At 39.5% G+C, this 15,252-nt stretch overlaps 1 protein-coding gene across 2 annotated transcripts in view; it reads left to right on the forward strand.

Annotated features, from left to right (window-relative positions):
• Oct-TyrR (Octopamine-Tyramine receptor) overlaps window positions 1-15,252 on the forward strand; it is a 554,641-nt gene that overhangs the window by 131,613 nt on the left and 407,776 nt on the right. The gene's annotated exons all lie outside the window — the stretch shown is intronic.

Genomic DNA, 15,252 nt, shown 5'->3' on the forward strand with positions numbered 1-15,252 from the left:
TAACATAAATAGGCTAATAGGGACTGTATCTACTTGATATTTACAGGTCGATAATATTAATAGACGATTAATATGTACCAACAGCTTTGGGCCTCTCTTCAGAACTGACTAAGGGAGCCCTTTATAAATCATGCTTCATAATGATTCCCTCTAGTTTCCAGTATGCACGATTTTTACGCACAAAGGAATCTAACGAGAATCCAACAACACCATTGTGTTGTGTTATGCAAGAAAAATCGAATTAATTAAATAATAATGGTTACAAATTATCTACACTTTGATGAATTGTGTAAAAATTTGTAATACATTGCTAAAACATTAAAACATGCGTCCCTTAGTCCACCACGGACTCTATTTCCTTCAAAGGGGAGACTTTTGCATCACTACAGACAATGTTTGCCTACTGGTTACGTTAACCATTTTGCAAAATATTGTTTCAATTGTATTATATTATACTAGTTGAAATACATGTTTTGACACCTGACAAACAAATAGGAATACCTTGATTGATCAATGTCTTCTTGGATAAGTGTCATCGTTTTGCTCCCAGGGCCGACTCCCGCCGCCCCATAGCTATGGCTCCGAACTTGGACTATAAGAATAGTAGAAGACATTGCGAGCGAAGCGAGGAAGAAAAATTTACGAAATTTATTTTTATTTGTATAAAATTTGAAATCGGGGAGGGGGTAATTGCCCTTCTGTGCCCCTTGCAAGTGCCCTTGGCCGTCTGGAATAAAAAGGCAAGGAATACGTAAAAATTAATTCCGTCATGAGTATCCAATTGTCCAGCTATTCTCAGATTCTCCTAGTCTCGATTTTTTTAATTCTGTCCAAGATCGGCGGGGGAGGGACAATGCCCCTGCCCCCCTGTAGTTCCGGCACTGCTTATGAGTCTCTCTTTATCAATTTCACGTCATCACTCATTGTTGCGATTAGCTAGAAGTGGCAGAACAGCAACGCTAAGTAACAAAAATCAAATATCCACTCCCTCTCTCTACCACGTGAATCACTATTACCAAAAGGTAGACTTGGGAAACGAAACTTTAAGCAGTTCCAAGTTCATAGCAACACATCCAAGAAAAACATCCGAACACATTAGGCACCTTTAATAGAAGACTACTCAAAATGTCACAACTGTTTTAGATACTGAAACTTCCCGAACTCTGAATCTGGAAGGGAATTCCCCCCCCCCCCCAAATCCTGATGCGAGATTATACGGAATCCCATACACCCTAATGAATCACAAAATCAATAAGTGTCTTTGTTGTGTTGCTAGAGTAACACATGATATAAAATGTAAAGATTAGTGTTTTGTATTTTTCACAGGGGGGCGAAGCAGCCTCTCAGGGGGGGGGGCAGTTGCCCCCCTGCCCTCCTCTAGCTACGGGCCTGCCCTGAACGCCTTTAACCCCCAGGGTTTTCCCCCAGGTACTCATGTCATTCGACGCTGGGTATTATAGTTTCTTTAACACAGTCAACAAACATTTTCACAGTAGGTTCATACATACAGTAAAAGTAGAAAAATGGATATTTACATATACTTTTTTATTTGCTTTAATCAAAGTGTTCAAGTATTTTACAGAGCCGTTTACCAGAAAAAATCATTTCTGTAAAAATAACATATATCTGTCTGTACGGTGCCAATAAACATATAAGCAGTTTTAAAAGTGTTTTTTTTTAAATCAACAAATCGATTTAAATAAAAAATCATCAAAAATGATTTTTTTAAAAATAAATGTCATCATTTTTATCCATTCTGTACGAAGCAAAACTACGATTGCTCCTCCGTACGTTCCGGGTTCGAGTCACTGACAACGCACAGAAAAGCGAACGCATGAATTAATGCGAAGTAATGCATCGAAGCTGTAGCCTCAAGCAAACGTCCAAATGCATCAGATATTGAATATGCATTATAATGCATCTGATTTTTATAAATATTAACCGACTGCTTAAAATGTATCAAATTTAATCAACTTACTTCCAAACAAAATTATATTATTGTTAACTGTTAAAATATAATTCCATCATCTTGATGTTTCAAATGCCGTTTCCTTTTATGCTATGTAAAATAATATTGTATAACGTATTAAATATTGCTCATTTTAAACTTGCGGCCGACCTCCGTGACGAAGAACCCGACGTTCGATTCCCGGTCTGGGAGTGGATCTTCTTTTTGAGTGTCCTTTCATCATGTCATCACTCATCCTCATCTTCACGATCAGCAAAGTGTGGCAGAAAAGCGAAGTAAAATGAATGAAATCAATCAATCAATTTTTAACATGCTGTTTCAGAGAAGTTTTTTTCAGATCTCTAGCAACATATCTTACGTTGCCTTTTGCAAACTAGCGAGGCTCTGGCGTCTGACACGACTAGTATAATCTTCCGTGGGGCTCGTGTTTGTGATTTTCCTTTCATCCATTTCATCTTATCACTATTCATCATCATCTTCGCGATTAGCCAAAAGTGGCAGAAACTGAAAGTAAACTAAACTAAATCGATCAAGCAATGAATGGAGGAAAAACCTCGATTATTGAAATTGGTAACTACAGTAAAACTTCGTCAATCCGGACTCCGATAAGCCGGACTTCGCTAAATCCGGACAAGCAAAAGCCCCCCCCCCAAAAAAAACACAATGCAAAGTTTTAAATGTGGCTAGAAGTCAAGAAGAAAACTTCCCAAAGAAAGGCAGGCAACCACTGATGATATTATTTTTCCCGCAGACTTTGTACTGTACTGTATAGTGTATTTAGACCTATGCTCTTTAAATACACCATGATAACGTGTTTTGTTGCTATAAATGGAGTTTTAATGCACTTTCTACTGTTCTTCTAGGGTATTTCAGTTAATCCGGACTTTCGTTAAACCGGTCAACTTATCCCCCATTAGTCCGGATTGACGAGGTTTTACTGTACTCCATTCTGTATTATACTATTGCGTATAGTTATAGATATATACTCTTATTCGAGACGTCATCGAAGCCAAGGAAAAGTTACATTTTAAACTTCTAACTCACTCACTCCTTAGTCTTCTTAACAAGAAGGTTTATGGTTGCAGCAACACAAGCCTTGCATCTTTTCCTTTCCTGGGCAAGATAAATCCCCTCTTTTCCATCCCCAGCGATTTCTTTTAGGCCCATCTCAACCTTATCCCTCTATCGTCTCTTACCATCAGGTTTCCCAACGAGAATCCTGTAAACTCTTCTATTCGTGCCACGTTGCCTGCCCACAGAAACCGAAAGAAATGGATTCAAAAAATTACGGTATTTCCAAAGTTAAAATTATAGTTGAATGCTCCATTCAATATTTCCAGGAAAATATGATGACTCACTTTGCTGCAGAAGATATCTAAGAAGAACATGTTAGGACATTCAGAGCAGGTAATGAGAAGCAGCACTTCTGTCCATTCCAATCCTCCATACAACCGGTTATTGCTTATATATTACGAAAAGACCCCAACTTCCAACGCAGGTGTTGAGAGATTTATGGCTCAAATAACAAAAGGAAACTGAGCTGAAAATCTGCAAAGGATGTGAGCACAGCAGTTGTCTGTGCACCTGCAGAGGCTGCGACGGCGACAATTCGACACCTGGGCTCTCGGCATTGGAGTAAGGCTATGCTTATAAGGAAGGTGTCGTTGAAAGTTTTCTACGTGACAAGCAGAGTAAGCGAGGCAGAGGGTGTGGGGATATAAGGATGATATTTTTACATCCTAGCTTTGACTGAATTTTTTTTTTTTTTTTTTTTTGCTCGATATTTGAAACCAAACTTCACCCGTCGGCATATGAGCTGTCTCGTTCTTTCCTCACCTAAATTTTGAATGGACTAGTGCCCGAAGTGATGGCAGACGCGGGAGGGTTATCCCCAACATAGCAAAATTTTCGCGAAGCATCTTCCCAGTTGCCTCATTGTCACACCATAGAAAATCCACCCAGCTAACCTCAAGGCTCGTCCAAACATCTCCCCAGCTAACATCTTCCACTTTAAGCTCTGGAATAGACGAAGGTCTATGATCAAAAAGGACAAACAAGTGACACGAGTGTCACTTCCGCAATGTTAGTTTGAATTTCAATCTTACATTAGAATGTTACATTAGAAAAACTTTAAAATGACACGGGTTTGGCTTAAACTAATTCCTGGCGGAGTGGTTAGCATAGCGCTCTACGACACCACGGGTCCAGGGTTCAAATCCCGACGTGGGATAAGTGTTCTTTGCGAGTGTTCCTTCGTGACTTTCATAATATCGTAACTCACTCGTCCTTATCTTCGCTATTAGCAAAAATTATGTCAGAAAAGTGAAGTAACATAATTCAAATCAGTCAATCAATTACTCAATCAATTGTCCCGATTAGCCTTACTTTTCATAAAGTGGACCTAAAACACAAAATCAATCAAAACCCTTCGAAACCTGACGAGAACGAGATTATTGTAGACCTTCCGATACATGAGACGAGACGAAACTTCTCCAATTTTTTCTTGGCTTGTCTCGATACCACCCCTAGATACTCGTAACATTCTCCAGACATTATTAGCATAATTAAATCAAGAAGACTTAGGTGGGCAGGTCATATGGCACGAATGGGAGAGGAAAGAAGAGTTTACAGGATTCTTGTTGGGAAACCTGATGGTAAGAGACCTGTAGGAAGGCCAATACAAAGATGGAGGGATAATGTTGAGATGGACCTAAAGGAAATCGGTAAGGATGGAAAAGATGGATTGATCTTCCACAGGTTAGGGACAGATGGAAGGCTTGTGTTGCTTCAGCCATAAACCTTCGGGTTTAAGAAGGGTAGAGTGTAAGTTAGATACTTGTAACATTAGTTGACATTGAACTTTATAGTCGCATGTACTGTATATCTTCCAGGATGTAGGATGGAGTGTTAACCAAAAAACTAAACTGGTTAAGTTCAGTTTTTTTGGTTGACAAGATGTGTTTCTCTATCTTTAAAGTAAACTGTTAGAAAATCCGTTACAAAAAGTTGAGTGTCAATGTTATGACCTACGAATCTCCCAAATCTTCTCGTTCTGTGAAACATCAAACCGATTTCAAACTCTCCAGGGTTATCAATTCCTGCCAGAAAAGGCACAAAAATCACTTTCCCCAAGGGCGTTCCGCTCGCGGTTACGAACCCAAAAGCAGCTTATATCCATTTTCACGACCTGTACGTAACGCGACCGAAAAAAAAATCTCGGAACTAATGCCAGTGGAAAAGGGGGTAAAACGTCAACAGAAATCTGGCGCCAGGGGGAGCTGTATCTCACTGAAAGTTAACATATTGCAACATTAACACACAAAGACCGCGCGTGGCCCCGGACCGAAAAGGATAACATAGAAGAAGGATTTATTTAACGGATCCTTCGGGCGAACACTGCGCACGATGCGGAGAAACATGGAAGTTGATAATGGTATGAAAACCCAGCCACAGTCACGTTGTTTGTTCTCTGTCCAAAAAATGTTTTTTTACGGTGTTGAAACATAGGAGCTACGTTATGATAGGTACAAGAAGCTCACATGGGGAAAAGGAAATGGAACATATACGACAGTCCTTTAAAAATGTTGGGTTTAACCATTTGAATTATGCACTAGTTACACTGTTTTTTTCATTATTCATTCTTCTCCGCCCAATGTGCAGATTTTTATTTTCAACCTCCATGCTTTCCGAACATGTCAGCGTAGGATACATTTACTTCCATACCATCTACAGGGTGAACTAAAAGTGTGGAACCACCGTATAAAATACAAAAGGACTGATATACACGCCAGTCAAATGCCCCGAGTCGACTTCGTGGCGGAGTGGTTAGCACCGCTCGGTACGATGGCAAGTGTCCCGGATTGGAATCCAGACCTCCGCGTAGGTGTTCTTTGTAATTGTCCCTTCATCAAATTCATCATTATCATCAATGATCTTCGCGATTAGCCAAAAGTGGCAGATAAGCAAAGTAAAATTAATCATATCAAATCAAACGAATACCATCGGTAACCTACAATAGTACTGCATGACTTATTTTTATATTTTTCTGATTATAATAGTAGCCGACCTCAGTGGCGGAGTGGTTAGCACGAGTACTATAACACCAGTGGTACCAGGTTCGAATCCAGGCCCTGGATGCACACAGTGGTTCGGATCCCACTTTAAACTGTAGGTCCAGTCCCGATTAGTCTTACTGTGCATGAAGGGGACATAAAACAAAGAAACTCGAAGTCTTCATCACTTTCATTATATCATTGCTCATCCTAATCTTCGCGATTAACCAAAAGTAGTAGATAAGCGAAGTAAAATAAATCAAATCAATCAATCAACGATAGTACTACCTAATAGTTAGCAAAATCACTACTTGAGTCATAGTTCCAACTATTGTACACTTCCAACTTATTGAACTTAAATTGCATTCGCAATGTAGCAGCAATCCTCAAATTCAAAATTCTCTCCGTTGTGAACATAGCATCACCGTGTACTGATAAAAGTAAACAAACACTGTACCTCACATCCAGTAGCCATATTGCCAGCGATACTAGCGCCAAAGAGGCAATTTGAATCGTGAACGCAACCCGTGGACCACCGTTAAACCAGCACTAAAGATAATGCAACCATAAACAGGGGCAATTAAGGTTTGTAGTTACAACACCGTTATAAATATCTAGTTTTCTTTCGCTGCAACAAGGTATGTACCGTCCTGGCCAAAGTATGACGGCAAGCCAATCATTTGCGTCTGGCAATCCCCACGGTCCCTGTGACATCCTTCTTCTTTATGACGTACTTCATCAGATGAAATACATCTTCTTACTTGCAGTTGCAGTGCACAGCATCCCAGAGGGATCGTAAATCTAGCTCTAGAAATAATTTACCGTCCCATCGCTAGAGAAAATCCTTTTCTCCCCCCCCCCCCCCCTCACTTGCAGCGTGGTATATTTCTTTCAACGACGCTGGGAGATATACTAATGATCTCACTCTAGGCCTTATCAGGGAAGTCTAATGTATGAGGGAGGGATTATCCCGGTTTGCAGAGGCTGCATTTTTCAAAATTGGGTAATTTTTTCTGTTATCACCTGCAAGAGCTGCAATTTTGTTTCATGATACACAAGCAATTCCTGTAGGGATTTCTGGAGTTTTTTTGGACGCTCTGAGCGTGTTTACACCAATGCGTGTATTTAGGAGTTTCGTGCCAAAAGCGCCTTTTGCGACGGTTTGTCCACAGACCCTATCTCAGATTTGATTTGATTTGTGTTATTTAGCGTCGCTCTTCTGCCACTTTGGGCTAATCGCGACGATGAGGGTACGTGATGATTGTTGTTTATCAGATATTTTTTTAAATTTAATTTTAAAATTTTAAGTGCATCAGCACTTAGACTATTTTGAACTCTTCACACTATACAAGGCCCAGCCCCTTATCATAATAAAAATAAAAGCGTGTCTGAAAACTAAAATATCCTTACCTGGGTTAAAAGCTGAGGCTGTAAAGGGACACTCAGCACACACAAGGACAAAACACAGGACAACACACACACAGTCCTACGAAAAATATCTGGCCGTAGTTCCAGACGCCAGAGCCTTGTTAGTTTGCAAAATGCAGTCCAGGATGTACTACGTGGAAGTGAGGTTGACAATTGGGTGTACTACCCCTTACACCCCGATTGTTGTTTATTGTTTATCGATTTGTTTTATTTGACTTTACTTTCTGCCACTTTTGTCTAATTGCAAACATGAGGATGAGTTGATAATATTGATGAAGAGACACAATGAACAACCGTGACCTTGTCGGTATTCGAACCCGGGAACTCTGACTTACTAGGCCACTGTGCTAACCACTCTGCCACGAAGGTCGGCTACTATAACAATCAAACTAATAAAATATCCAGTATTACTTTTGCAGTAGTATTGTAAAATAGCGATAATATTAGTTTATTTTATTTTACTTCACTTTTCTGATACTTTTGGCTAATTGCGAATACAGGAACAAAGAGAAAAAATGTGATGAAATTCATGAAAGGACAATCACAAGCACTCATGGACAAGTCATGTCTTCGAGTACAATTTTAAAAGAGTGAAAAGCTCCAAATATACGAAATATGTTATTGTGGATCCCACACCTTCCTCTCTAACGAAGATATGTCCTACGGACCTTTACAATGCCATCCACTTCCGAAAAAAAAAAGAAATTTCTGCTTACGCCAGCAGCTCCATATGATGAATTTTGGAGTTATCTTTACAAACGACAAACAAAAATACAACCTGAATCTTGGCAAAGGCCAAAAATAACACTTTAGTGCATCAATACATTTGACTCATTTAGTTTCTTTGTGTATACTTGTTACGTACACCTTTGAGTTTGTTTAGGGATTTCACCTTCGCTCCTCATGTCGTTAGCGAAAGACAATCAACAGTAGTGGTAAACAAAAATATCCTGGTTTACCTTATTTGATCTTCGTGAATGCGCTTAACAACAATTTAAAACTATACACACACCTGGATTGTTCTAGATATTTTCATATTGCAGTTATCTTGTTGCTGTGATATTTCCTTCTTGTTTCTTCAATGTTGCAAGTTTGACATACGCTTATTTAAGGCTGTCTAATTGTCGGTCTAATACTAGTTGCCTGTGACATCTTAAATATTTGCCAAATTAAGAAACGAACGAACAGAATATTTCAACTAAATAAGAAACAACTAGAAAGTTTTCAGGGCATTACATACAGATTCCTATTAACATAATCCACAAGTTATTTTTTGAATGTGGTCGCAACCCAGTAATGTAATTGACGTGACAGTGTTTGTAGACGAAATTCTTCCCAGTTCAACCAATTATGTTTCGGAACTCTACTCTTCATTGTTGAAGGATCACTTCATTGATCTTCCGTTATCCTTTCTGGATGCGCATTTTAAAAGCGGCTCCTGGATGTTATTTGTGATCCTGGTTTCCCTAGTTCTTGGCGGGGAATAATGAATAAAGATGCACCCTTTTGTTGACGAGGGTTGTTAAAGGGCGGGAGTTGGAAAGGGTCGCTGGAGCGGAAGAAATTGGAGGACTTCCATTTGTGGACGGTTGAAGAAGCCCGCTAAATGAAGAATTTAGAGGAGAAAGAAGCCAGGGGAAAAATTCTGTCTTTGTTCTCTACGCAAAATACCGCCTAACGTTGGACGCTATAGATCCCAGGGCCTAATGCTACAATTATATTAATTCCCACTGTTCTATCCTTTGTTGGATATTTTTTTAACCTAAGATGATACCACTTTGAACCTATTCCGATACTCTCACGATACCGATACTTGAAAATTGCAATAATTAAACGTTATTCAATATATTCATTAACAATAGTGCGTAAGTATTCCTCAAATTATATGCATCAATCGACCAAGATTTGTGCTTTAAAATATACAAAAATTACATTAGAATATTAAATTACATGTTATGTCATCAAAAATGTAAGTTCTTTTGCACAAATCTAGTGCAAAATAAAGATAAACTTCTAATTTTGCATAATTTCCAGGATTATTAGACTCAGCAAAAGTGTCGAGAGGCATTTTTGCTAAGCCTGTGAAAGACCAAAATGCGTAAAAGTATCTGTCGGCATCGGTAAACAAATTCCAACCAATACTTTCCGATACCAATATCACTGGTATCGGCAGATACCGATACATCGGAATCGGTATCGGCTTACCCCTAATATTTTTTATAATTTATATTGGTGCTTCGTTTTAAATGCTACTTAAATAAGATCATTTGTTGTATTCGTTCAGGCAATGAAATGGTAGAGAGCCGGGTACTGACTCAACTTCTTCGAATTTCCATTAAAATTAAATTGCTTCTAAGTTAGTGATGGCCAAATCCGGATAACATTTTATCCGAATATCGGATAATTTTCCATCCGGATATTGGCTACTCTGTTCGAATTGTCCGGATTATCCGAAATGACCGGATATCTGAATGTGTGCATTATCCGGATAGTTTTATAGTTTATCCACCGAATTTTCTACATATCCTTCATCAAATCTGTACTATCCGGATTATCCGTTGCATCCGGAACGGATATCGGATAATTTGAAATCTGGATATCCGTTACCCAGATGTTGTGGCCATCCCTAGTTACTTCCCTGATCGCTCGGGCCAATCACTTTTCTCATATTCCAGAGGTCGAAGGTTCAAATCCCCTACCCAGTAAGTGTTTGGGGTTGTACCCAGCCCCGTAGCCTGATATTTTGGCGCCCTATGCAGGATTGATGTTTTACACCTCCCCCCCCCCCTCCCACACGCACACGGACCTGCACTTTGAAACATTTTTTTATGTGTTGTTCGATATTTTCTTCTTATGCCATGGTTTGTGACATTTACATTCTACGAATTTTGAAATGAAGAAAGAAATGAAAACCATCAGAATTTGTGACTGATTGAAAGAAAAAAGTTTAGCATATTTAAGAATATTTCAGTTATGCAGTTATCACTTACTGTCTGAAGAACACCTTAAAAAACGTACTATTTCTACTACATTGGAAAACAGAAAATTCCAGCAGCGTGTTACCAGAATATACATCTTTCAAGTGTACATTTCTCAGTAGTGTGTTCATTGTTTTCTTAATTAAAACAACACAAAACAAGAATATCGTTGAATGGCGCCCTCTGTGAATGGCGTTATAGGTTTCAGCTTCCCTTACCTACCCTTCCCTATAGACTTGGTTGTACCCTTAATAAACACATTTGATTCATTATTTTTGTGCATCTTTAAGTCCCAACATACTTGAACATAGAAAATAATATACAAGTTATAAAACTGAAAGGAACCCGAGAGTAGTTAGCATAACGCGCTACGAAGCCAGAGTTTCCAGGTACGAACCAGACATGGGTATGGCAAGGTGTTTGTGCCATCATGATTCCATCATTCATCCTTGTCGTCGCGATTAACACAAGAGGTAGAAAAACGATGTAGAAATAGAACTATAGAAAAATAAAGAAACAAACAATTTTATATAAAGAAAAATATTCTTCATAATAAACTTGGTACATGCTGAGATCGGGCGGAGATAGATAAAATCATCGAAAAACAAAATTGTAGAACTCCTGCATGAGAGCGAATCCAGATACCTTCGTACTAAAAGCTGTATTGCGTACTCGGCCTACTGTTTACTTATATTTTTCTCACTTTACATCAGTCTTTTGGCTAATCGCGACGATGATGATTAATGGTGATTATCTTAAATTGAGGGATACTCGATTCTCTAACCCATAATCTTCGGTGACGATATCTTGAGTCGACCACAACGACTCGGCTGCGAGGCGATGGATCTACAGAGCTGGATCCGAACCACTACCAAATATTTTTAATTTGCACATTGGAGAATTCCTCCCCAAATGATGTAAATAAAAGTAATATATGTACAGGGTGATTCAAAAGTTTCTTGACATTTTCCTTATATCGCTAATGAATGGTGTTCAGGATGGAATAAAATATACTGTTGTTTTCCAGCAAGATGGTGCACCACCCCATTTCGCTAGAATCGTTCGGGACTACACCTCTGACACGTTCCTCGATAGGGGGATCGGCCGTGGCTCCCCAAGTCTTTGGGCGGCTCGCTCTCGATCCTGACTCAAGTAGGCTTTTTTGTCTAGGGTTTCATTAAGTCTAGGGTGTACTAAGTAAAGATCAACATCATAAAGCAACTGACACAGTGAATAGCGGCAGCAACAGGCGAGATCACGCCAGTTATGTTGGAGCATGTGTTCCAGCCTAAGCAAGGGAGGAGGGTGCTACGTCTAGACTTACAGAGCCATCACATTGAAATGTACTGAGTTGATCTTGTATTCTAGAGTACTTTTCAGCAGTACCACCAGATTTGTCAATAAAATGTTTTTTAATTAAAATATCAAGAGACTTTTGAATCACCCTGTATATCGTTGGATCGAGAGAAAGATGTGTGTCGTTGCCCCTGACTCTAATCACAGATAACACGTCCTTGCGGTAAGCACTGATTCCCTTCTACACTGCTAGAAGCTACCTCTACAAATATACGTAGCGTAAACCGAATCACAGGATAACATCGCATAACGCAATAACTTAGAAAAATCACCATTATAACACACAGAATGATCAACCAGTACAAAATATTTCTTATCGTCCTAGCTTCTAACAGGTTAGTCCATAACCATGTTTGATGATACATTATGACGTCACAACATTCCCATGTTAGAAAAACACAAGCATCTTTTAACATTCTGAAATATATTGTTATGAAGTGTTATGAAGTGTTTCGTTCCTTTTGCTGGAATGATCGATCGATTTAACTTAAAATTCATCACGCGAGATTTTATATAGTTCTCTGGTTTTCTACTTGTAAGTAGGTTCGTACAGCGTTCAGTTCCTTCTATTCGTAGCTTCCCCCTTAAATGCTTTTTATCCCTTTCCTCCAATCATGCCATCCAATGCTATTGTTCTTTTCTTTCCTCTCTTTTACTTCATGCCGGCATCCGTTCCGGAGTGGCTACGACGCCAGAAGTCCCGTGTTCGAATCCCGGCCCGAATGTTATTTGTGAGTGTCCCTTGGTCAATTTCATCTTACCATCACTCATCCTTATCTTCGCAATTAGCCAAAAGTGGTAGAAGTATAATAAACCAAAGCAATCAATCTTTTACATTCATAACCATAATATGCCGTTTTCAGTGTCCCTTTCTGTCAAGTCATGTCATATCCAGTTCCATTTGCTTGCATCCATCATTTTTCTTCAATTGTTTCAGGTAATTGGTAATTTTGCTCTTTATCGATCATGTTCTATACATTCTTCTCTCTCTCTATCTATCTATCTATCTATCTATCTGCAGCACACACACACATAGCGCTTCGATGGTGTAGCATATTGAGCGGTCGACCTATGATCTCGTCACTGACAATTCGGGTCACAGTCTCGGCTTACAAAAGGTTCTATGTTGATATCTCTTTAGCCATTTCACCTATTGCCGATAGAAATAACGAATTCATGCTCACCGTTGCGTTTAGCACAAAGAGGAGGGAACCTCCACATATTCATTTATATACTCCATCAAATTCCGTGATTTCATACTCTTTCTTCCAAATTCGAACAATTTCTCACCTAGGAAGAAACCTAATATAGGAAATATTCTAGTGTTTTATAGGGAAAAGACCACTCTTACATCACGACTGCCATCTGTTGTTGTTTTTTGCATACTATTTATCTTTCTCCATAGTTGAAGAGAAATTTTGTTGTAAATAGGATTCTTTTCATTTTGTTAGGAACTAATACAGTTGAAAATGTCACTTTCCTTTCATGAAACCCTTGACAATTAATTTTAATGCATTTTAGATTGTCTACGTAGTCTATGTAAACTATAACCCAATGTAATCTACACGTAGATTACGTGTAGACAACGTTTGTATACGTAAACTTATAGTCTACGCAACATCACTGGTCGAGGGTCGTGGTTTTAACCAGAGTGATTGATTGCTTATGAATAAGTGTAAACTGTTTAGGAAAATAAAATAAGTCTAATGTCTACCAGCCTTTGATACACTTATACCTGTCCTGGAGCAAGGGAGCGCATAGCGATACAGAAGAGGGGGGATAAAGTGAATCCAATTCCCTGTCACGTGTTCATTGCGCAGAGACTTGATTTCGTTCGCTTGCTTTACGGATAGCCGGGACAGGGTATACTTATTACTAACTGAACGTAAACAACGGATGTATCCTACATGCAGCGGCCATATTGGAAGCGACACCAGCGCTCAGGTGGCAATTATAATTGCAAATAGTCTTTTCGAACTTCACTTAGATCTTTCGGGAGCTTTCCGAGTTGTTTTTTTCAGTATGGTCTGCGACAGTTTCAGCATCTGCGAGGATAGAAAATTTTGACAAAATGACGTCAGACCTGAACCACAAACTTTCGTGGACCAAGTCCAACTTCAAGCAGTCTCAAGTTGAACGAGATGAACTTCCCGATACATAACCTTCAACTCCTTTAACTTGGAGAGCCGTAAATGCGACTTCAGGGTTGTGTCACGTTCTGTAGTTCACAGCAAGGAAAGCCATGTTATCTGCTGGGTTTCTCGTAAAGAGACAAGATCTCCCAATTGCAGTCTGGAATGGAGATAAGGCTTCTTTCTAGCACGCTCTGAAACCCGAGTCACGCTATACGGTATGCAACAGGCCATGAGGGTCACGTAATCATGGTAGGCCCCCTTCTTTCTCTCTTACTTCCCCCTCTTTCTCATTGTGTGTGTCCCTTTCCCTCTGTGCATATGTTTATCCAGAGATCCTCTCTCTTCTAATCTTACCTCTTAATCTTTGACTCCCTTCTCTGTCTTTCTTCCGCAGTCCCTATCAGTATTTCAGTATTTCTAACTCTCTTTCTGTCTTTTTAGAATGTCTCTCCCCTCTGTCTCTTCTTCTCCTCACTTACAATATTTATCTCTGTCTTCTCCTATCCCTATATCTCTCTCCCTCTTTGTGTGTGCGTCTGTCTTCCTGTCTCTCTTTCTTTATCCTAAAGTCCATTGTCTCATCTCTTTTCTCCATGTCTTCTCTCTCAATCTTTCAGTACCTACTATGTCTTTCTTTCCAACTCTCATTATTCATAATTCTCGTTCTTTCTTTTTAGCCTCTCTCTCTTTGTCTATCCTTTTCTCTTTGCAACCTTTATCTCTGTCTTCTCCTCTCTCTCATTGTGTGTATCTTTCCCTCTGTGCGTACGTCTCTCTCTTTATCCAGAGATCCTGTCTCCTCCCCATCTCTTCTTTTCTTATCTCTTATTCTTTGAGTCTCTTCTCTGTCTTTCTCTACCAGCCCCTCTCACTGTCTTTCTTTTTAGGATATCAGTCTCCCTCACTACTTCTTATATTGTTACTATCTCTCTCTTTCTATCTTTAGCCCCGTCTAGTTCGCTGCACCTTTTCACTCTCTTTGCACTCTAGCGGGTAGTTGGTTACAAAGTGCAACACTGGGTCGTCTACTTTGTCCACTTGGTGAAACGGTGTTTGCACCGTTTCAACTACATTCTGGAGGGGTATGGTGCATGGTAACGTGGTGCGTGTTAACCAATGAAATGTACGTTCAGCGTCTACTTGGTTCAACGCAGTTTCATTTCACTAGCCTGACACTAGGATCCACCTGCATTACACCTGGTGTCAAAAAGTGAAGCTAACTTTAAAACCTTTATCTCTGTCTTCTCCTGTCGCTATCACTTTCTTTTTATGCATGTGTGATCTCTCTTTATCTTGAAGCCCCTGTCTATTCCCCCTCTCTTCTTATCTTCTCC

Source organism: Lepisma saccharinum, chromosome 1, assembly GCF_977018435.1.
Source record: "Lepisma saccharinum chromosome 1, izLepSacc3.1, whole genome shotgun sequence".
NCBI lineage: Eukaryota > Metazoa > Arthropoda > Insecta > Zygentoma > Lepismatidae > Lepisma > Lepisma saccharinum.